Source organism: Pseudophryne corroboree, chromosome 7 (assembly GCF_028390025.1).
Source record: "Pseudophryne corroboree isolate aPseCor3 chromosome 7, aPseCor3.hap2, whole genome shotgun sequence".
NCBI classification, from domain to species: Eukaryota; Metazoa; Chordata; class Amphibia; order Anura; family Myobatrachidae; genus Pseudophryne; species Pseudophryne corroboree.
The window spans coordinates 164,070,018-164,085,388 of record NC_086450.1 but is presented as its reverse complement, the minus strand read 5'-3'; positions in this window follow the sequence as shown (position 1 = coordinate 164,085,388).

The window sequence follows — 15,371 nt, the reverse complement described above, 5'->3', positions numbered from 1 at the left end:
AAGGCACCAGTGTACACAGTTGTTGTCCGTGGGATGAGAAAGCCCATGGTCATGCATGGGCAAAATACCAAAAAAGCCACCTCTTCGTGTGGAATTATTTCTCCACAAATCCAGACAACAGGTGTCAAGCTGTGTGTTGCCTTTGTCAATCCGTAATAAATAAGGGTAAGGACGTTAACCACCTAGGAACATACTCCCTTATACGTCACCTGCAGCGCAGTCATCAGAAGTTATTGTCAAGTGACAATTAAATGAAATTAAAGTGAAGTACATTGTCAAGTATGTGCTGTTTGGGGCCTAGTTTTTAAAACTGCCATCCTGTCTGCCACTGCAGTGCCACTCCTAGATGGGCCAGGTGTTTGTGTCGCACACTTGTGTTGCTTAGCTTAGTCACCCAGCGACCTCGGTGCACCTTTTTTTTTCCCTTGGATAATGTGCTCTTTGGGGCCTAGTTTTTAAAACTCCCATCCTGTCTGCCACTGCAGTGCCACTCCTAGATGGGCCAGGTGTTTGTGCCGCCCACTTGGGTCGCTTAGCTTAGTCATCCAGTGACCTTGTTGCAACCTTTTGGCCTAAAAACAATATTGTGAGTTGTGAGGTGTTCAGAATAGACTGGAAATGAGTGGAAATGCATGTTATTGAGTTTAATAATACCATAGGATCAAAATTACCCCCAAATTCTATGATTTTAACTGTTTTTATGTTGTTTTTTTTCAAAAATCATCCAGATCCAAAACCAAAACCCGAAACGGTAGTTTGGGCAAAACCAATCCAGATCCAAAACACGAGCGGGGATCTAGATTCAAAACCAAAACACAAAATAAGTACCCGCCGCACATCTCTAGATACAACAAGTTAAAATTCTCCAATTTGCCAATTCTAATAATTTTCATGTAAGAATCGTCGAAATTAGGATTTTTATCATTTTTTTAAGACCTTGTGCTGATGTATTGTTGATGGGCTTAATTACTTATGGATGAAGATTACACAGTGAGTACACTTTTTATAGGAAACACATTACTATAGAAATGAAACAGTGATATTGGTCTTTTAATCACTTCACTGCAGTGTCGGACTGGAGTATGAAGGGCCCACTGGGGGTATACAGTGGAAGGGGCCCATGATTAGAGGTGTGGCCAGCCTCAAAAGGGGGTGTGGCCAGCCACCACAGAGGTTTTGCTAACCATTATAGAGTACCTGGTCTGGACTCTTTGATAATTTATACAGGTTGAGTCTCCCTTATCCAAAATGCTTGGGACCAGAGGTATTTTGGATATCGGATTTTTCCGTATTTTGGAATAATTGCATACCATAATGAGATATCATGGTGATGGGACCTTAGTCTAAGCACAGAAGGCATTTATGTTTCATATACACCTTATACACACAGCCTGAAGGTAATTTTAGCCATTATTTTTAATAACTTTGTCCATTAAGCAAAGTGTGTGTACATTCACACAATTCATTTATGTTTCATATACACCTTAAACACTCAGCCTGAAGGTAATTTAATACAATATTTTTAATAACTCTGTGTATTAAACAAAGTTTGTGTACATTGAGCCATTAGAAAACAAAGTTTCACTATCTCACACTGACTCAAAAAATTCCGTATTTCGGAATATTCCGTATTTCGGAATATTTGGATATGGGATACTCAACCTGTATAGTAATTATTGCTAGTGCATGCATAATAATGTGCCAGATTAATGACAGCAATGTACTGTATAGAATACATCATAATCCTGTGTATTATAAGGTAACATATGTATAATATATAATGCAAGTGCACAGTCTAGAACCTGATCCCTAGAGGAGAAGGGGCCCCCAGGCAGTAGGGCCTACCGATGGTTTCCCCTGTACCCCTGTGGGCCAGTCCGAGCCTGCTTCACTGAAACATCTTGTTGTGTTTTATTATTTTTTCTGATGCTTTAAGTCCTGAAATGTTGACTGTGAAGGCAATTCTCTAAGGGTTATGGGGGTAATTCAGACTGCATCGCTGCAGTGGCAGCGATTGCAGTATGAATTACTTTGTGGAGTGCGCCCACACCACAGGAGCCCAGTGAGATGCTATCAGCATCTCACTGGCTGCGATCGCCTCTGCCTGACTGCAGAGGCTGTCGCGGGGAAGGAGGGGGCGTGCCAATGGCATTAAAACATTGGCGGGGCATGGTCCGGACAACGGAGACATGTCTGGACCATTGGGTGGGCAGGCCGCGGTGGCTGGGTGACCACACATGCAGCCGCTGGGCCCCCGAACGCGGTGAGTAGCTCCCTGCCAGAGCGCAGGAGCTGCGCAGGAGCTGCGCAGTTAAGGAGCTACTCGACAGGTACAAAAGCATTGCTGCCGTGTGATGCTTTTGTACCCGGGCAGGGAAGGGGGGGGGGAGGGGGAGGGTCTGACATGCGGGGCGGACTAGCCCTGTGTTGGGCGTCACCCCTGCATGTCAGAGTAACTGATCGTAGATGTGCTACATTTTGCACATCTACGATCAGATCTGAATTACACCCTATGTCAGGATTATATATTAAAATGCTGTCCTTAGTTTGTTAATTTTATGCACACTGTGGTCTCTGTGAGAGAGTGCAGATTTTGACCATAAGCAAAGTGGGTCAACAACCCTACTCTACTTCATCAAGAACATGATATCTGGAGAGACCTACTTCTGATGCCTTTTGCACCTTCCCTAGATGGTGAGATGGTAGAATATTACCATCCATCATATGTAGATTGTACATTTCCATTTATTTGGCATCTTCTGTTATATCTTCTAATGTTAGACCTTATATCAGTATTAGAAAAGCATGCTCCAAGAATTAGTTTCAGAGATCTGCAAATGCGCTTGTGCATTCTTTCATTCTGCCCTGGAAGCAATGTGCAGGAGATGGCAATTTTTCCATGATTGAAGAAAAAATTAAGAAAAAATGGTGTGGTGAACTAGAAAATAACTATTCTGGATATTCTCTTGGTCTGTTAGGGGGTAATTATTATTATTATTATTATTATTAATTCTTTAACAATGGCTTCCACAAATAGAAAGGGATATAGCAGCTTGTTATTAATTTAACTAAGCACCAACATTCAGAGGAACATCAATCAAATGTCTAAACTTAAAGAACTGATGGCTTAACTGATGGGATTCTTTTGAAAGCCTTCTGGGATATTCTTGGCCATGCCTTTTTAGAATTGTTTTTGGATATAGAAAATACAACAATTTCACCCATCTCTTTAAGATGTGCTGCACTAAAGTTGCTTACAGAAAATATATTTTCTACATTTAAAGAACTTATAGAACTTAAGGGGCCAATACATCAGGCATCTATTGGGGCAATACCCCATTCTGCTGATGTTTGAGTCAGGTGATTGGCAAATTCAACATTTTGGACAATCTTGATTGTCCTGATTCCAACCCATAAATTATTAGTTGGACATTTAACATGCTGGATTTCACTGACCCCCCAATAAATCGAAGGTCATTGGAGTTTGCCGATCGTCAAATCTGATTGAAATAGGGGAATCCTCTCTTAAATGTTTGGCCCACATAATTATTTTTATTATTATTTATAAAGACATTAATATTTAAGTTTTCTTGACCAAGTGATACCTTTCAATCAACTGGACCCCAGAACTGTGTGTGTGCCCCATTTATGAAGCTCCGTAGCAGTAGGAGAAGTTCTTGGGCAGGAGGAGGTAACTTGAGCCTTGGGTCCAGTCATGTGGCCTCAGGAGAGAATGCTGATTGGCGAGAGGCTGCTGGAAGAAGCAAAGAGTGCAGGGAAGAAGAAGGAGGAGAGCACGGTGTGTGCTGGCAGATGGAGGAATGCAGAGCAGAGTGGGAGCTGTAAGCTGAAGAGAGCCAGAGAATGCTGGGCAATGAGAGCAGTGCTGTTAAGGAGAACAGCTGGTGTTGCCTCAGTCGGAGGACCGGCACCACCATGCCTGGTGATAAGCACGGATGCTGCAGCCATCTTGAGAGGGAGTGAAGGTCCAGTATAATGGGAATGGCCAGCTTGAAATTCTGTTCCCTGGGTCTGAGTGAGTACTGTTTGAAACTGCCAGCCAGCCACAGACAACTGTACTTTTCAGCCTCTACCACCTGTGTTGCAAACTAGCCAGTGATTAAGAAGGGTGCAGCCAGCAGCACCATATTGTACCAGCTAAAACCCACAGAAGGTGGGATAATCCAAAACTGAGCTTGAGCAAGTTTAAGAGAAATATTTGTGCTTCTAAGCAGAGTTTAAACGCAAGGATAAGAGACATATTTGTGCTAAAGTACTGAGGTGGTGCAACGCTGACAGTTATTGCTGGAAAGACTAAGCTAAATAAACAAGTGTTAAACAAGCCTTGTGATTGAAAGAACCTGTGTTATTCCATCTCAAAGCCCCCTTATTTTGACAAAAGTCCCGTTGGAAAGAGACATTGCTATTCCTTTGCTAGGCATATCCCCTTTGAAATAAAGAACTAAAATATATTGACATTTCCTATCCCAAGATCCCCTTAATTACTTTGTGCCTATTTCCCTCATTGACACGCTGTGGCACAACTAATTTTAATATGAGCTCCAACGTACAGTGCCTGTGAAGATACCTTAGAATTACTGAAACGTATTGTCTTTATTCTTCTTGAGATCACATTTTAGAATGGAATGCACAGTGTCTTATTTATATTCCCTGATTCCAATGACTTTATGTTAAGTTTGTAATTACTTTTCTCTTCCTGATTCTGTTTATTCTTCTTCGTGATTCTAATAGCTTGTCTTTTGCAAATTGGATGACAGTCAGTCACGTGAACTGTAGAAAAAATTGCATATTCCTGTTTTCCTTGTATGGGGAAATCTTTTTGTGATTTATCCCTCAAGCAAAAACCCAAGGCTAAATATAGTATCAAGGGTGCTATAATGGAAACTAAAGAGGAGGAAATGGATTTAGGAGTCACACTTTCAAGTGAATTAAAGGCAGGAAAGCAATGCAACAAAGAAATGAGAAAGGCAAGTCAGATGCTTGGTTGCATAGGGAGAGGAATCAGTAGCAGGAAAAAATAAGTAATAATGCGACTGTATAGGTCACTGGTATGGCCCCATCTGGAATACTGTGTCCAGTTCTGGAGACCATATCTCCAGAAGGATATAAATACATTAGATATTGTACAAAGAAGGGCAACTAAAATGGTGCATGGCCTACATCACAAAACTTACCCGGAAAGGCTAAAAGATCTTAACATGTATAGTTTGGAGGAGGGAAGGAAAAAGGGGGACATGATAGAAACTTTCAAATATACCAAGGATCTTGAAGGGGTTATTCAAGCGCTATGTGTGTTAGTGGTGCATTTGTCGGAGCAGACACAGAAGAACAAAGTCCGGCCGCCACCAGCGTCTGACGTCACTGGAAGCCGAAGCCCGAACTTCCGGTAGAAGCATACATCGCACGGAGCAGAAACCGGACAGTATGCAAAAGTAGGGTAAGCCAGGGACAGCGCTTTTAAATGAGCGGGATTCGTACTATACCCACCAAGTGTCTAAAAAACTCCTAATAACAGGACTGTAAACATAGAGGCAATTCATCTTGGTTTTAATTTTTATTTTATTGTTGGTTCCGTGTCCTTCTTTTCTACCTTAAATTTTTTTCCTCGCTGCTCCCACTATACTTTATCTCATCCTTTTCATATTCACAGCTGCATCTCTTATTGTTTATATCATTTCATTCATTCAATTTTTATTTTATAATTTTTTTATTTTTTACAATTTTCAGTTTGTATACAAAAAATGTTTTCCCAAAAATACACCACTAACAAACATAGCGCTTGGATAACCCCTTCAGTAATCTGATCCCCTGATCATGAATCCTAGCATCTCACCACAAGCGCAGCGAGCTATCCAGCACCTTTTTCACTCGAATACCAAGGATCTTAACAAAGTTCAGGAGGGAAACATTCTTCAAAGGAAGAGAAGTATTAGAACTCGAGGACATATACTGAAACTGGAGGGATGCAGGTTCAGGGGAAATTTAGGGAAAAATTACTTCACAGAAAGGGTAGTGGATAAGTGGAATAGCCTCCCATCAGAGGTGGTAGAGGCTAAGACTGTAGAGCAATTTAAACGTGCTTGGGATAGGCATATGAATATCCTTACAAAGAATTAAGGTTCAAAAAGGGTTGAGATTACCTAAAGGATAAAAAAAGGGGGCAGACTAGATGGGCCAAGTGGTTCTTATCTGCCGTCAAATTCTATGGCCCTCATTCCGAGTTGATCGGTCGCAAGGCGAATTTAGCAGAGTTACACACGCTAAGCCGCCGCCTACTGGGAGTGTATCTTAGCATCTTAAAATTGCGACCGATGTATTCGCAATATTGCGATCACAAACTACTTAGCAGTTTTAGAGTAGCTCCAGACTTACTCTGCCTGTGCGATCAGTTCAGTGCTTGTCGTTCCTGGTTTGACGTCACAAACACACCCAGCGTTCGCCCAACCACTCCCCCGTTTCTCCGGCCACTCCTGCGTTTTTTCCGGAAACGGTAGCGTTTTCAGCCACACGCCCATAAAACGCCGTGTTTCCGCCCAGTAACACCCATTTCCTGTCAATCACATTACGATCGCCGGAGCGATGAAAAAGCCGTGAGTAAAAATACTATCTTCATAGCAAAGATACTTGGCGCAGTCGCAGTGCGAATATTGCGCATGCGCACTATGCGGAATTTCACTGCGATGCGATGAAAAATACCGAGCGAACGACTCGGAATGAGGGCCTATGTTTCTATGTAAGCAATGTTCTTTACTTAACCAACCATCCCTAATCCAGAGTTCATTGCAGATTAATGAAAAAGACTTCCTGTTGGAAGTGCTGACTCACTTCTGATTCATATCAATCTTTCCTACCTACGGCACTACAAGACAAGGTATGGGGAACAACATTTCAGGGGAAAGGTCAGTCACATAGCCACCCGACACCTGTGATACCTCTTTCAACTACTTAGACATACCATGCCAACCCTGGGGGTGTTACATATGAACTTGCTTGAATATGATACAATTTGGTTTTGTCATTCCCTTTGTGAAATTATTTTCTGTGTTCATCTGTGGATAGTTAGCAAAAGGCTTAATACTTGTATACCAGTGACGTGCGGTGAGGTCTTTGGCTGGGGAGGCACACACACATATATAATATATTTATATATATATATATATATATATATATATATATATATATACTGTATATATATATATATATATATACACTGTATATATATATATACACACTGTATATATATATATATATATATATATATATAAATATATATATATACACACAGATGGAGCCACGATCACCTTGGCTTCTATGCTGCGCCTAGTCACACCATGGTTTATTAACATAAGCCTTTCATCTAATGTTCTCAGTTGCAATAAAATAAGAGAGAACAATACAGCAGGGGATTAAGTCATTACAGCAGGGGATTAAGTCCGACTGCCCTAGCTCAGTTAATCCTATTAAAGGCCAAGATAAAGATGGCTCTATCTGTGTACATATATAATATAATATACATATATATACACAGTGTTCGAAGTGGAAATTTTGAAGTGGGGGTATGGAAAAGTTGAAGGTTGCAAGTATGTGTGTGCTTCGGAAAAGGGGGCATGGTCACTCAAAAGAAGCGTGTCCTTCAGTGTAGTATACCACACCATAAACCCCTTATACACATTATGCACCACAATAGTAGGACCCCTTATACTATCTAGTACTGGTACCCCTTTCATATTATACCACACGGTATGAGCCAAAATTCACATTATAGCACATGGTATGAGCAAAAATTCACATTATAGCACACAGTATGAGCAGAAATTCACATTATAGCACAAATAATGAGCCAAAATTCACATTGTAGCACACAGTATGAGCCGAAATTCACTTATAGCACACGGTATGAGCCGAAATTCACATTATAGCACACAGAATGAGCCAGAATTCACATTATAGCACACAGAATGAGCCGAAATTCACATTATAGCACACGGTATGAGCCGAAATTCACATTATAGCACACAGAATGAGCCGAAATTCACATTATAGCACACGGTATGAGCCGAAATTCATATTATAGCATACGGTATGAGCCGAAATTCACATTATAGCACACAGAATGAGACAAAATTCAGGGAAAGTGACAGCAGGGACATAGGGACAGGGAGAGTGACAGAGGGACAGGGAAAGTGACAGCAGGGACATAGGGACAGGGAGAGTGACAGAGGGACAGGGAAAGTGACAGCAGGGACATAGATACAGGAAGAGTGACAGAGGGACAGAAAAAGTGACAGTAGGGATAGGGAGAGTGACAGAGAGAGGGACAGCAAGGACATACTGTAGGGACTAGGGAGAGAGAAAGGCAGCACGGTAAGATTACCTATTTAGCAGCGGAGGTGCTGGGGATGCTGTGGTCTGTGGTGGATGAGGAGGCTGTGGTTGGCATGGTGCGGAGAAGGACTGAGGGCGGTGGGAGGGCGGCTGAGGTGTAGTGGATGAGGAGGCTGTGATCAGCGGCACTGTGAATGGTTTCCTATGACAGCGGCGCTACTATTTCAAATCTGTCGTGGACCAGCAGCCAATTAGGAGCGACCCAGGGGAGCAAACAGGGACACAGAGGCGATCAGTCCGGGTGCGAGACACGGCAGCTTGTTACATTATACACAGTGGTGGTGGCAGCAGCATTGTGCCCATCACACATGACCTGCCATGCGCTGGGTGACTACTCTGGCTGGTACAGCATATACTTCATAATATATACACTTTGCACAGCAGCACCATATATACACACTGCACAACAGCATCATCACCATATGTACACACACACACACACACACACACACACACACACACACACAGTACACAGCATGGTATATACATACACACACATTGTACAGCAGTACCCACACACAGTACATGGCACAAAGCAGCAGCTAGATGAGGGCAGCAGGCGGGCAGGCAATACACACAGAGTCCCCAGGGAGCCGCAGCAGCAGCACTCGCGTCACATTAGCAGCAGCAGCACCTCCGTCACACAGGCAGTAGCAGGGTTGGTGCAGGGGCTCCGTGCTCCCTCTGAGTGGGCACATCCCCACAATCACCACTCTTCTGGCTCTTACTTTGTCCAGGGCGATCTGGAGAGAACACTTGTCATCCAGCGTCTCCACGCCGCCCGCGCTCCCGGTCCTCTACTGTCCAACAGTAAGTGCCGGGTCCCGCTGCCGCTACTCCCGGCCGCGTATGTGTGATTGGACCAGCGGATCCAGTGCTGGATCCGCTGTCCAATCACATGTGCCTCATTGGTAGGGGCATGCTTTCCCTGCCAGTGAGGCACTTGTATAAGTGCCGCATTCCCCTTATTTTCTAATGGGCTTTTACAGCCCAGCCCTTGGCCCCGCCCCCCGCTTTGTCCCCGTTCCCACTGTCTACGGGAGGCACTAGCTATCACTGCCTCCCGAGCTAATTAAATGGAATGAAATGATTGAAATAATATAAAGAGGATACATATGACACAGAATATGTGTCTTATGTATCTTCTTTGTGTAGCATAGACATTATCTACTTATCTCACACATTTGTGGACGTATATTAGGTACGTCTCATTGCTAGGAATTTGGTATATGAGTGAAATTATTAATGTGCCTATGTGTATAGTTAATCTAAATCTGTACTCAATTATTTATAGTTATTTAAAACCAGTAAATATAGTTGAATAAGTATACATTGGGGGTATATAGCTGTGTAATATACATGGTGTGGTATAGAGGTGCAAACTTATTGAGGTACAGGTTGAGTCTCCCATATCCAAAATGCTTGGGACCAGAGGTATTTTGGATATGGGATTTTTCCGTATTTTGGAATAATTGCATACCATAATGAGATATCATGGTGATGGGACCTAAATTTAAGCACAGAATACATTTATGTTTCATATACACCTTATACACACAGCCTGAAGGTAATTTTAGCCAATATTTTTTATAACTTTGTGCATTAAACAAAGTGTGTCTACATTCACACAATTCATTTATGTTTCATATACACCTTATACACACAGCCTGAAGGTCATTTAATACAATATTTTTAATAACTTTGTGTATTAAACAAAGTTTGTGTACATTGAGCCATCAAAAAACAAAGGTTTCACTATCTCACTCTCACACAAAAAAGTCCGTATTTCGGAATATTCCGTATTTCGGAATATTTGGATATGGGATACTCAACCTGTACTATGGAAATTTGTGTGGTTATTCCCATATGCATCATAAATGTGAGGTGACCATGTTCCCTTGAACTAGATTGAAAGCGCTTCTCACCTGATTGGAGAACAGGTGCCCTGAAGTGAAACTGGGCACATGTATATGCAGGTGACTCGCGCGACCTCGGCGGGAAGGACCAGAGTCGCGCGACTAGACCCTGGGATATAAATAGGGGAACCCTCTGCTGATAGAGCGTCTTTTCTCGAGTGCGCAGCCTCTGGAGCTGTTTCCCCTTCTCCAGCGCCGCTACTTGAGCTGTAAACTCTTGGCGGGTGCTGGGGGTGAGGGGGAGGCAACAGCGGGCGGTAGTGCACTGGTCTAGAAGCCGCTGGCTGAGCCTATGAGAGAGGTGCGGTCAGCTGAAGAGGCGGTACCCGAGGTGGAGTGACGGCATGGGGGAGTGAAGGAGACGCGGCTCAGGTGCCGGGCTGCAGCGAGAAGTGACCCTGTGAAGTGCCAGCGCAGCCTCCTCCGTAAGTTCATGGTGTCAGAGAGAGCCGGCCATCCCCTCAGATGAACATACTTACCATCTCGAACGGGTCCCTAAAGCGAAGCATAGCCGTGTTGCCGACGCTGCTACCTGAATGACCCTAAAGATTGAAGGTCTGCCAATTAGAGCGCCCGGGGGGCGTGGCTACTACGGATAACCTTGCGCAATTGGCTGGAGCTGATTGAGAAGCCATCAGAGGTCTGTGAAACTGTGCACACAATCACTATAGGTCAGCACATATTAATACAAATACAGCTGCAGCACACAGGATTCCTACACCTATTATATTAGAAACCACCTCTAATGAGACAAGAGTTTTACAAGGCTGCTGAGCTTATTCTCCATGTTGACTATTCGTAAGGAGAGAGATATATATTATCTAGTAACTCCAGTATCTGCCTAATGACCCATAACAGAGAGGGGTATTATCAGCAATGAATGGTTTATTGACACTTGATAATAGCCTACATAATAGTCAAGGAGAGCTATTATTAACAGTGGTGAGAGCAGACAAACATTAATTAACAGTTTCCACAGTACAGTAGAGACTATGCTACTACTTCTATAAGCTCCATCTGGAAAGTTTACTTGTAGTGACATCTAGTGGATAGACTTGGAATTCTCAGTTATTATTATTATTCATTCCCCTCAGGAGTTCAACAGTGGATACCAGTTGGATACAATAATACTTATGTATCATTAAGAGGATACAGTTCTTGGTACAAGTAACTAATTTGTCTCAACACCTCCAATAGGCAGGAAAAAGGATACTTTTTGAGTCAATTCTGGATCAACAGACAGATAGACCCCATTCTTAAAGGAGGATCAGCTTCTCCACTCATATAGGTGTATAGGAAATATAGAAACATATATATGCATATATATATATATATATATATATATATATATACATCTCCCATATAGACTACTATACTAATAAGTTGTAAATATTATGAATTAATATAATACAGCTGGAGAATAAAAGTTAAGAAAATTGCTACAGTAATGATTGTGAATGCAATACAGTTTATCGTTAAAATATTATTATATTAGAAATTGAAATACTATTAGTTGGGTAATAACTAGTCAATAATATTTACCTTGGATATGATTGTTATACCTTACTGTCAATAGTGACATGATATAAAGTATAGGCAGTGTCATATTGAAGGTTGTAGCACTGTGTAATATGATGCTAATGAACAAATCTTTGAAACAGTAAATACTTTAAAATATACCGGCATTGTGGTACTGTGTTTCACTTACCTGGAAATCAAGAAAAGTGACAGGAATCCAGAGAATACAGGTAAATCTTTATAGATACAGCAGTAATTGTATTACATATATGTGGGTTTTTCCCAAACTTACCCAAATACTATACATATATATATATATATATATATATATATATATATATATATATATATATTATATTACAGTCCATAAGTTTGGGTGGAGGCACTTAAACTACTTGAAACATTAGTTCCCTGAAGAAAGTAAACAGGGGTTACTTTTGTATTATTTAATCATTAATGACAGGGGAGGCACTGCTTTCCCTGCCTCCCCTGACTGCACGTCCCTGTTGTAGACTGCATCCTTACCCTTATTGAGTGCAGTGGGTCAGGTATTCCTTTATCGGGTCAGTTTTTCTCTGTTGTTATTCTCTCAGTTCACAACTTTTTAAAGTTAATTTACTGTATGTTTTTTGTGGAACTCTAAATAACACATTCAGGGGTCTATTCATGTAGCAGAGAAAAGCCCTGTTTTGAGGAAAACAGGATTTTTCTCTGCTTTCTGCTATTAACAGAGCAGATTACTATGGAAAAGTCTCTGACTTCTCCAGCGGCACCCCTGCTCCGCAGCTGAATCGCATAACCATACTTTAGTATAGTGAGTGTGATTCATGAAAGAATGGAAAGCTCTGCTTTCCACTTCTCCATAGAGTTCAGATTCCCCATCTCAGGATGGTGCAATCTGAACTGCATGGTGGAGATAGAAGGGAAGCTCAATGCTTCCCTGCTCTCTGCCTGGCGTTGGCTCTGCCTCCTGACCTCTTAGCAGCCACTGCAGCCTCCTGGGAGGTCAGACGTTGGTGCATGAGCAGAGGGACCTGCTGGCTGACACAAGGCACTGCAGTGGGACCGCCGAAGAAGACAGCGCTGCTGGAGCCCTGGATACCACATCGCCGGAGAGGTGAGTATACAGGAATAACTACTTAACCAAGCTATAGATCGTATTGAACTGAAGTGATGCGGTGTATAGTGAGTAACAATTCTTAACCGCACTTCTTTATGACTAGGGTGGTCATACCGAGTTGATCGCTCGCTAGCAGTTTTTAGCAGCCGTGCAAACGCATTGTCGCCACCCACTGGGGAGTGTATTTTTGCTTAGCAGAAGTGTGAACGCCTGTGCAGCAGAGCGCTTGCAAAAACATTTTGTGCACAACAAGACCAGCCCTGAACTTACTCTTCGTGTGCAATGATTCTAATATTGGAGGGTTGGCTTTTGACGTCACACACCCGCCCAGCGTTAGCCCAGCCACGCCTGCGTTTTCCCTGGCACGCCTGCGTTTTTCTAAGCACTCCCTGAAAACAGTCAGTTGACACCCAGAAACGCCCCCTTCCTGTCAATCTTCTTGCGGCCGCCAGTGTGAATGAAAACGTCGCTAGAACCTGTGCAAAACCACAAAGGACTTTGTACCTGTACATCGCGCGTGCGCATTGCGGTGCACACGCATGCGCAGAAATGCAGATTTTTAGCCTGATCACTGCGCTGCGAACAAAGGCAGCTAGCGATCAACTCGGAATGACCCCCTAGACCTCTCAGTGCCAGAGAAAAAATGCTGTTGCTGTTTAATATGCAGTACATTTTTCCTCCCACTTATTTATTCTGAGACATCTGATATGCATAGAGAATCTGAGGACCACCTTGTTAAGTTTATGCTTACAATGGCTCAACATTTAATTTATAAATCCAAGAAAAAGGTAGTTTTTCCAATACTGATGTTTAAAACTTGAACTTACTGGTTAGCGTTTTCCATTGGTTATCTATTGAGACATTTCTGTACATTGGGCCTTATTCAGTATGGATCGATTCGATCGACGCAGTCGCAAACAGACAGAGCCGTACTGCGCATGTGCATACAGTGAGATGCAATCGCAGCCTCGGCATTGTGGGGGCAGAATGGCTCAAACAGGGTTGGCTCGGCACCGCTTTTGGGGTAGCCGCGTGACGTCACAAGCCGCCGCTGCAAAGTGGAAAATGGCGGCGCTCCAAATGCCTTCACAGTCAGGCTGCAGAGGCAGGGGGTTCACTTATTTAGCGATGCAATCACAATTGAATTACGTTTGTATCGCTGGCCGCCATTAGCATGCTGGGCGTCTTTGCCCTGTGCTGGGTGGCACCCAGTATGCGAGTGATAACAAGAGCAGCAAAAGTGCAACTGAAGCTGAATAAGGTCCATTGGCCCTCATTCCGAGTTGATCGGTCGCAAGGCGAATTTAGCAGAGTTACACACGCTAAGCCTACGCCTACTGGGAGTGTATCTTAGCTTCTTAAAATTGCGACCGATGTATTCGCAATATTGCGATTACAAACTACTTTGCAGTTTCTGAGTAACTTCAACCTTACTCTGCCTGTGCGATCAGTTCAGTGCTTGTCGTTCCTGGTTTGACGTCACAAACACACCCAGCGTTCGCTCAGACACTCCCCCGTTTCTCCAGCCACTCCTGCGTTTTTTCCGGAAACGGTAGCGTTTTCATCCACACGCCCATAAAACGCCGTGTTTCCGCCCAGTAACACCCATTTCCTGTCAATCACATTACGATCGCCGGAGCGATGAAAAAGCCGTGAGTAAAAATACTATCTTCATTGTTAAATTACTTGGCGCAGTCGCAGTGCGAATATTGCGCATGCGTACTAAGCGGATTTTCATTGCGATGCGATGAAAAATACCGAGCGAACGACTCGGAATGAGGGCCATTGTTTCAGATTCAGAAAGCCTTGCTGAATGTTTTATGTATTGCCTTTATCCACTGGTCAGGGATATCAGAATGGAACTACTTATCTTTGACCTAGGCATCCCTAGGCTGAGGTACTGTAAACCTCTGGTGATTAAGGGCTTAAACACCCACTGCAACTATAATAAATCTAGTGGTTTGGAGGGCAAAATATTGGTAATGTGCGACTGGTTAATACTCACCAGTAAAAGTAATCTAGACTGTGTTTAGATTATAGAGGACTATTTAGACTTTTTCCCTAGCAAAGAGTTCCCTCATGTGGCAAAAATATAGAATGCAGGACAAAATATAACTTCTAATTACATGGCTTATTTATTCTTAAGCATATTACAAAATCTCTTAAACATATTGAAAGAAAGATTTCTGTTGTTTTAACATATTGTAAAATTACACTAAACCTGGGTACACACTGGGCGACCTCAGATAGTTATCAATCAGCCATATATCGCTGATTGCTAATTCGGTGAGATCGCCAGTGCATACACACTGAATGATATCAATGTACGATGTCGTTCAGTGACGTCATCCCCCTCACTCTCCGAACATGCAGCTCAAAGATATTGTTAACATTAAGGCTGCATGTTCGGT